The sequence below is a fragment of the Aplysia californica genome, unplaced genomic scaffold (genome assembly GCF_000002075.1).
Source record: "Aplysia californica isolate F4 #8 unplaced genomic scaffold, AplCal3.0 scaffold00632, whole genome shotgun sequence".
Taxonomy (NCBI): domain Eukaryota; kingdom Metazoa; phylum Mollusca; class Gastropoda; order Aplysiida; family Aplysiidae; genus Aplysia; species Aplysia californica.
The window spans coordinates 298,877-308,468 of record NW_004797902.1 but is presented as its reverse complement, the minus strand read 5'-3'; the positions used below and the strand labels follow the sequence as shown (position 1 = coordinate 308,468).

At 40.4% G+C, this 9,592-nt stretch overlaps 1 long non-coding RNA gene across 1 annotated transcript; it reads left to right on the top strand.

The window, feature by feature from the left end:
* The first annotated feature begins 310 nt into the window (after window positions 1-310).
* On the top strand, window positions 311-2,135 carry LOC106013042. The gene is made up of 2 exons (XR_001185230.2): window positions 311-505; window positions 1,847-2,135. It is a non-coding gene; the product is annotated as an uncharacterized LOC106013042 (long non-coding RNA).
* The last annotated feature ends 7,457 nt before the right edge of the window (window positions 2,136-9,592 follow it).

The following is a 9,592-nucleotide window of genomic DNA, read 5'->3' as shown; positions in this document are numbered from 1 at the left end:
GTATGCTACCCATCTCATATAAAGACATATATACATATATATATACAGGCAGCTAGACAGATAGATAGCTTATAGACAGACATACAGACATACGTATCGACAGACCGACAATCTATACAACCCCAACTCTCCGGGGGGGGGGGGGGGGGGGAGGGGGGGACAAAAACAACCAACAACGTTGTCTTCCTGGCTATGTTAGTCTACGCTTTTTTGTGACGCCTCGTTAACAGTACTCAACTAAAAAAAAAGTGACTGATGAGTAGAATTCGGAGATCCAACAGCCAATCAGCAGACAGCTGCTTGGTGAATACAATTCAGTTCGTGCTCTCTTATGGCACTTTGAGCAGAAATTAATCAGTTCGAAGCTGGTGACATTTCAGGTACTTGTGATTCCAGTAGTAAAACTACATTGGACACTGCCTTCCCGTCTCCTGTGCTAATGAAACCGAGGCGGTCAGGCGACACATAGAGATTTAGATTCCATTATATCTCAGCAAATATTCAGGTATGTTATTTGTTTTCGTATTTCTTGATATTGAACCGTATTCCAATTCTTATTATCAAGTCCTCATTCTTCGTCTCTCCCCATTCCTCCTCATTGTACATATTGTGCGTACTGAAAGGTCATTTCATTCCCCTTTCTCTATTTTGGGCTAGTTCCGTTGTTTCTCTCTCACTTGTATTTCCTGTGCACTCTTTCTACTCAAACTGCACCCCCCCCCCTTAACCCCTTCCTCCTAGTTCCTTCAGATTTAGTAATTTCTATTTTCAGTATTCCACATCCAGCAACCACCCTTGCGACTCTTAATTTAAGCCAGAGCAGTCCTCTCTCTCTCTCTCTCTCTCTCTCTCTCTCTCTCTCTCTCTCTCTCTCTCTCTCTCTCTCTCTCTCTCTCTCTCTCTCTCTCTCTCTCTCTCTCTCTCTCTCTCTCTCTCTCTCTCTCTCTCTCTCTCTCCCTTCTCCTATTAACAGACGTCCCGTATTAGGACATTGACTCAATTACTACTTTAGAAATTAAAAAGTACCAATAATTGGTGAGTTTTGAGTTCAACTTCAAATTACATGTTTGTATTTAGGTGTCTCTCAAGAAATGCCCCTGGTCATGTCGAGTAATGAGTCTAAAATTAACCTAAGACCTGAATATTTGCTTGTTAAATCAATTCAACTGAGAACAATTTATGATATTGGTTGCTTCGTGTCCCTGAAGGTGGAACCTCTCCTTCAATAGGTTGCATTATCACACTGATACTAATATTGGAATAATGGAAGTTTTAATTGGTCAAAAATACACAACCATGTGAAGAACATCTCCTAGAAGGATAAAAATGTCCTTTCTTTATAACATGCTACAATTTGTTTCTTCTATTGTTTGGCTTATTTTGATAGAATGCGGTGAATTCAAAGATACGCTTATACCAGTATTTGGTATTTTAAATGCTCCAACAGGACGTCATAGTTAATATTATTGACCCAGGAAAGATCTTTGTTTTGCAAAAATTTAGTCTACAAGAAATGCATAGTATCAAAGTTGTAAAAAAGTGAACATTTTTAGCTCATAATTTTGCAGACAGATTTTTGTAAATGTTTGTCCATCCTTTTAATCAGTAGTAAGAAAAGTTGATGTTTGGAAAATCTGAAGATCTATGTGGCAAATACATGAACAGATTTTCTCTATAGCGATATAGAACATAATACTCAATCAAAAACCAATATGGGGGCTCTCGTGACCTAGTCTGTCGTATTTTTTCCCTACATTTTGATAATTGTTATTGCCTTGGGTGTGCTTTTCTTTGCTTAAACTGTAAAGTTTAATAACTAATTTGACTTCAAATTTATTTTTCACAGAAAGCCAGCACCCACATGAGAAGCCAACAGCTGACAGTCACCCAAGAAGCTGACACCCTGCCCAGACAGCACGGACCTTCCACTCACTCTTAGACAACCAGCCAGACGAGCATATACTGCCACAGCTACCCTGAAATGGACTTCCATCAGTTACACCAGCGAACGATAACTGGCAACTATAACAGCTGACTGTGCACTTTGATTTCTCAAACTTGTGGGAAATTGTGCGGATAGGGCTGTAAAAACATGGACTCAACGCCAGAAAAATTCTTTGTATGATGTACTGTTTCAGATACTGTACAGAAGCTGCTTCACTATATGAGATCACTGAACTAGAAAGATGACGAGGCAATTCTATCCCTTTCCTTCAGTTCAAAGTTTGGTGACATCAGACGGTTTGTTCACTTTTCTGGTCCAACAAGTATAAAAGTGGTCTGCTTCTACGATTTCCGTATATCACACTCAGGCTTGAAGTGACGCAGTGGGGCTGTAGAGATAGGAAGATAGGTTGATAGGGAGCTAGGTGGATAGGTTAGAGTCAGAGTAGGATTTTGTAGATATTGCCATGGCCATGGCGGGAGGTAGTTGAGGGGGCAGTGTAGGTTTTTCTTTTTTTTGGGAAGGGGGGGGGGGTTGCAGGGGTAGAATGGTGTGGGTAGAGCTTCCTGCTGATTTTGAGTTTGAGTGTGATGATGTTGGAGTGGGGTGTATACTGGATTGTTCCTTAAGGACCACCTGGACGACCAAGAGGACCACCCGCAGACAGAACATCTACAGGAGGTATTTGTCTGGGAAATATGTCTCGGTGTTCATTATTATAGTTTTTCGAGTTAAAAGTAAAAGTTTTATTGTTGCATTTAGGTGGAAAGAGAGAATGATAAAATGTATTTTTACTGAAAGGTTTTTATTAATGACCTTCTGTCCTTTTAAACTGGTGGTAAACAATATTATAACGACTCTTTTTATATTTTGAAACAAAAATGCAAACTGTATAGACGTAAGACAATAGTATTGATTGACAAATGATGAAACATATTTTTGGACAAATTTTTAAAAATGTCTTTGATGCTTTTTAAACCAGTAGCAAAAATATTTTAGCGACAGTTTATTTTTTCACGAAAAGAATACAAACTGTATGTATAGATGTAAGACGATTGTATTAATTGACACCTCTTCATCACCAGGACCAGCCGCGGACAGGAGGACCAGCCGGAGGAGCACCCACAGACAGGATCATCTACAGGAGGTATTTGTCTGGGAAATATGTCTTGGAACACTATTTATTAATAATTAAAGTAAAATTAGAAAAATAACTATTGGTTTTGTTATTTCAAGGTGAAAGACTTGTTTTTGCATTTTGGTGAAAAAGAAAACTAATAAAACATTTCTCCTGACCCATTTTCATTAATGTCGTTTCTGGCCATTTAACATGCAATTTGAAATGACGTTTCCGCGTAATTCTCTTGTGTTTGTGGAAATGCGACCCGACATATTACGTTTATAAAACCATTTGTTTCGAGTCAAACTCATCAATTAAGCATTACGCAGATGTATAATTAATTTATCTTTGACTTCCGGGTCAAACTAAAGGCTTGTTAGCTCATACTTTTTTTTATTTTCGGCTCCTACCATAATACAATGACTTCGCATCGGTCCAGCCATAGTTATGGACTTCGACTGCCGGACGCTGCAACTGTCGAGACATAGTTAAACAGTTAAACCAGTAGTAAAAATATATCCCCTCTTGTATATTCTGCAACAAAAATACAAACTGTATAGATACAATACGGTTATATTAATTGACACGTCTTCATCACCAGGACCAGCCACGAACAGGAGGATCAGCCGGAGGAGCACCCACAGACAGGAGCATCTACAGGAGGTATTTGTCTGGGAAATAATGTCTTGGAACATTATTTGTTAATTTATAATTAAAGCAAAATTTTAAAAATACCCCCCCCCCCCACCCTGCTCGTTTTTATTAGAGTTGGGCGAGCGGATGGACGGGTTCGTTACTCGCGGACTGTCAGAACGAGCGGGTAACGGACGGCCATGCGAGTGGACTGCGAACCTCAAGACAGTTCATTTTTTGGGTCCACTCCACAATTTTACTCTCTCAGCGAGCAGACTGCGGACCTCAAGTCAGTTCTTTTTTCTTTGGTCAGCTCCACAATTTAATTCACTAAACGGGCGGGCGAACGGACTAACTCTAGCACACGAGATACTCGACTCGATGTTAGGCCCGCCGTCTATTGTTTGTTAGTTAGGCTTAGTGTTTCAAGCCACTTGCGGTGCCACAGGGAGTGAGAGAGGCTGGTGACGTAGCACTATGTGTGCAACCTTTCACCTCGTGTGTGGTTCACACTGTATGTTCCAATTTAACCTGAAGGCGAAGTTTAAAGAATTTGGGTCGATAGTGCCGTAAAACACCTGCTCAGTAAATCAAAAAAGAATTTCCAAAGGCCTTTTTATGGGGGGGGGGGGGAGAGCAGTTTCCAGCATGAACACCTAGCTACGATGTGGGGCAGGAGGGTGAATGTTTTACGAGGGGGGCAGGGTGTAAATAGTATGCGATAGGAGTCGCTCCCCGTCCGTCTGCCTGCCTGCTTGAATGCATGGAGTCTCTCCATCCACCCGTCCGCTCGCTGGCTAAATGAACTGTTGTCTCTGTCCGATGAGTAGCGAGTAGCGAACTACTCTTCACAAGCGGATGGCTCGTTACCCGTCCGCTTGTTTGCGGGTAGTGCCAGCGAGCACTTCGTTACTCACGGATGCTGATTTAGCGAGTGTGACCCTACTCCAGTTCTTATGTACAGTAGAATTGTAAAAGGGCAGATTCAACAATGTCATGCTCATAACTGTGCCTGAACGACAACAGGCAACTGCTTCTTTTACTTTCCCAATCCTTACTATCGTCATTTTCCTCTACTTTTTTATGTTTGTCACACTCTTGTGACCCACTATTTCCGGTGTGCTTTGAAAGTCGAAAGAGACTTTGTGCTGTTGAAGCCAGAGAGGTGAGCAGAGTAAGTCTGATTCCCTGTAAAAACTTCTCTGTTGACATCCACCCCATGGTGGTCATTATTATGATCTTATTCAGTTGTGAGCGCCGTAAAACCTCTACAAAAAAAAAAAGAAAAAAGAAAAATATCTATCGTTTTTTTAAATTTAAAGGTAAAAGTTTTATTTTTACATTTAGGTGAAAAGAGAAAATAATAAGAGGCCTACGTATTTACTGACAAATTTTTTATTAACATCCTTTTAAACCAGTAGTAAAAATATATCAACTCTTTATTTTCTGAAAGAAAAAAGGAAACTATATAGATGTAAGACGATTGTATTAATTGACACGTCTTCATCACCAGGACCAGCCGTGGACAGGAGGACCAGCCGGAGGAGCACCCACAGACAGGGGCATCTACAAGAGGTATTTGTCTAGGAAATATGTCTTGGAACATTATTGATCAATTATTTACTTTTACTTTTTCATCCTTTGTTGCCATTATGCATAGAGGGGAGATGCAGTTTTCTATGGTAGGCCAGCTCCGCAGCTCTTTCAGTTCGGATACTTTGATTTATCAGGGCTTCCTTGACAACTTCAATCCACCCTTTGTGTGGCCTTCCTCTTCCTTTATAGCTTGAGTGCTTGGTGTTATAGGTTCTCAAGGCTGGCTGGCTAGGTAATATACGTAACAGGTGGTCGAACCATTTTGTTCTGTCTTTCTATGAAATGCAGTCAGATGTCCCAGTCCAAATAGCATAATGTAATCAAACAAATTTCAAGCTCTAAGGCTTTTAATTGCATTTCGCTGAAAAGGAAAAATAAAAAACGTATTTACTTACAGATGTCTAATAATGTCCTTTTAAACCAGTAGTAAAAATATAATATCAACTCTTTATTTTTCTGAAACAAAAACGGAAACTGTAGAGACACAAGACAATTGTATTAATTGACATGTCTTCGTCACCAGGACCAGCCAGGGACAGGAGGACTAGCCGGAGGAGCATCCACCGACAGGAGCATCTACAGGAGGTATTTATGACAAAACGTAATGGAGTCACTAAGGTGGTCGTCTAAGACAAGTGTTATTGTTTGGTGTGATAGGGGTTGTGTGTTAAAATATGGTGGCCGCAGCCGAGTTGGACAGGTGCCCATTTTACACAGTTAAATTATATAGAAAAAAACACAAGGGGGGGGGGGGATGGAAAGTGGCCGTTTTACAGGTGGCCGTTTTAAGACGATTGTATTAATTGACATGTCTTCATCACCAGGACCAGGCGCGGACAGGAGGACCAGCCGGAGGAGCACCCACGGACAGGAGCATCTACAGGAGGTATTTGCCTGGGAAATATGTCTTGGAACTCTATTTAATTCACTATTAAAGTGAAATTAGGAAAGTACCTATTGGTTTTTATGATTTAAAGGTAAGTTTTATTTTTTGCATGTTGATAAAAAAGGAAAATGATGAAACGTATTTTCTGACAGATTTTTATAAATGTCCTTTTGTCCATTTAAATTGGTAAAAAAACAATATTATAGCTACTCTTTTTATTTTCTTAAAACAAAAGTACAAACTGTATAGATGTAAGAAGATTGTGTTTATTGACACGTCTTTATCACCAGGACCAGCCGCCGGATGACCACCTACAGACAACACGATTTCTGTATCTCACACTCAGGCTTAAAGTGATGCAGTGGGGGCTGTAGAGATAGGCAGATAGGTTGATAGGGAGCTAGGTGGATAGGCTAGGTTCAGAGTAGGATTTTGTAGGTATTGCCATGGCCATGGTGGGAGGTAGTTGAGGGGGCAGTGCAGGTTTTTCTTTTTTTAGGGGGGAAGGGGTGGGGAGGGTTGCAGGGGTAGAATGGTGTGGGTAGAGCTTCCTGCTGATTTTGAGTTTGAGTGTGAGGATGTTGGAGTGGCGTGTATACTGGATTGTTCCTTAAGGACCACCTAGACGACCAAGAGGAGCATCCGCAGACAGGACATCTACAGGAGGTATTTGTCTGGGAAATATGTCTTTCTTGTTTGTTTTGTTTTAGTAGAGTTTTTTTTGCGCTCGCAACTGCATAATAAGGTCATTTGAGCGCCAAGGGGTGGATGTCAACAGAGAAGTCCTTACAGGGAATCAGACTTTCTCTGCCCACCTCTCTAGCTTCAACAGCACAAAGTCTGCTTTTTCTAAATACAAAATACAAAACTGTAGCCCATAGATGTAAGACGATTGTATGAATTGACACGTCTTCATCACCAGGACCAGCCGCGGACAGGAGGACCAGCCGGGGGAGCATCCACAGACAGGGGCATCTACAGGAGGTATTTGTCTGGGAAATATGTCTTGGAAAATGATTTATTAATTATTAGGGTAATATTTGAAAAAAAAGCTCCATTTTTTTAAATTTCAAGGTGAAAGTTTTTTTTTTTTTTTTTTGGGGGGGGGGGAGGGGGGGGGGGGGGGAGGAGTTGCATTTATGTGAAAAGGAAAAATAATAAAACGTATTTTCTGACAGATTTTTATAAATGTCCTTCTGGTATTTTAAACTAGTAGTAACAAATATAAAAAAGTGACTCTTTTTATTTTCTGAAACAGTTACAATAATTGTATAGAATCAAGAGGATATTATTAATTGACATGACACGTCTTCATCACCAGGACCAGCCGCGGATAGGAGGACCAGCCGGAGGAGCACCCACAGATAGGAGTATCTACAGGAGGTATTTGTCTGGGAAATATGTCTTGGAACACTACTTGTTTATTTATTATTGAAGTAAAATTAGTTTTTCTGATTGAAAGTTAAAAGTTTTAATTTGGCATTCAGGTGGAAAGGGTAAATGATAAAACATAAACTGACAGATTTTTTATAAATGTCTGTCTTTTTAAACCGGTAGTAAACAATTTTATAGCGACCCTTTTTCTACTTTGAAAAATTTACAAATTATACAGATGCAAGTTCTTAAGAAAAAATAAATAAAGGAAAAGTTTTTAAACATATGTGCTGACAGAATTTAAAAAATGTCGGCCCGTCCTTTTAATAAGTGCTATGAAAGGCAGATTTTAGGAAAATCTGTAGTTGGCACTTAAATGAAAAAATTGCATCTTTAAAATATACACCATCAAAAACTACCACTATTTCTTATAGCTGTTGGAAGGAGAATGCCTTTGTTGGGTCATTCATTTTTTTTCTTTTTCTCCGTAACCTTATTTCTCATGTGTGCGCTAAGTGACCATTATTGCAGCTATGTACATTGTCTTTATTCAAATTTAGTAACTGAAGCTACCTTATATATTTTTCTTAGAAAGATGTCAAGCCAACAGTTAACAGCTACCAAAGAAGCAGATACCATGCCCTGGCAGGAAGGACCTTCCACTCACCCTGGATGGTAACATCCCCACGCTGCACAGGGCATCCAGCCAAATGAGTGCTGTGCTAACATGATCAAATTGTGCCAATAGCACTGTGAAAATTTTTTCTTCAATTAGTCATTCAAGAACTAACAGACAATTGCCAGGCATCAAGAATCCTTCAATATGCAGCTACTCTTGAATAGACATGTCAATTCCTCCAGATGACTACCATGGACTACTTTAACAGTTGGCTGTTTTATTTCTCTCATGTGAAATTGTGTTTATGGCATGGCATCCTTCAGTCTCAGGATACTATGGATCTGCGCCGTAGGAGATTTCAGGTTCGAGAGCAGCGCTTGCTGTGGCTGAACAAGTCCACACAGAATGGCAGTCCTTGTAGCCATGGCTGCGCTTGTGAATGGTGTCTTCCTGCGTTGGTAGCCTCTGGCTGTTCTTTCGGTGATGGCGTTTGTCTTCAGCTGCCTGTCGCAGTCAGGCTTCACCTCTGATGAGACCAGCTCCCAGTGTCTCCCACCTAAGAGCCCATATCAAGTGATTTCATATCTCGCTTGCACACATCTTTGAAGCGAAGATGGGGGTGTCCTTGAACTTGCTTTGTGGAGGCCAGCTCACCGTACAATAAATTGTGTTGATAGTGCTGTAAAAACAAGCAAAGACTCAAGAAAACAATGTTCTTTGTATAATGTCCAGACTTAGAAACATTGTCACTGATATAGAATGATAAGAGGTTTTGTTCCTTACTTTCAATGCAAACTTCGGTGACAACAGAAGGTCTAGCCACTTTTCTGGTCAAACAGGTCTCACAGTGCTCTGTTGCTACGATTTCCGTATATCACACTCAGGCTTAAAATGACGCAGTGGGGCTGAAGAGATAGGTGGATAGGCTAGGTTCAGAGTAGGATTTTGTAGATATTGCCATGGCCATGGTGGGAGGTAGTTGAGGGGGCAGTGTAGTTGTGGTTGTTTTTTTTTTTGGGGGGGGGGGTGGTTGCAGGGGTAGAATGGTGTGGGTAGAGCTTCCTGCTGATTTTGAGTTTGAGTGTGAGGTTGTTGGAGTGAATTTTTTATTCTGTAATATTTCTTGCACTTTGTTGGTGCTGTTACTGTTAATGTTAACTGACTTGATCAAATTGGGTCGATAGTGCCGTAAAACACCTACTCAATCAATCATGACTTGATCAAAAACAAATAAACAAGCGCTGCAGGCTGTTAGTTTGGCCTTTGACCTTCTGTGGTAGACGTTCTGATACCACCAGTATTTTCTTAACTTGAAGTTTGGAGTTGTGAAAAGTTTGAAGTCCACTGATTCAACAAAATTGAAAGCCTTTAGAGCGCTACAAAATATTTTTTTAAACACAACGAAAAGCTTGTTTACTG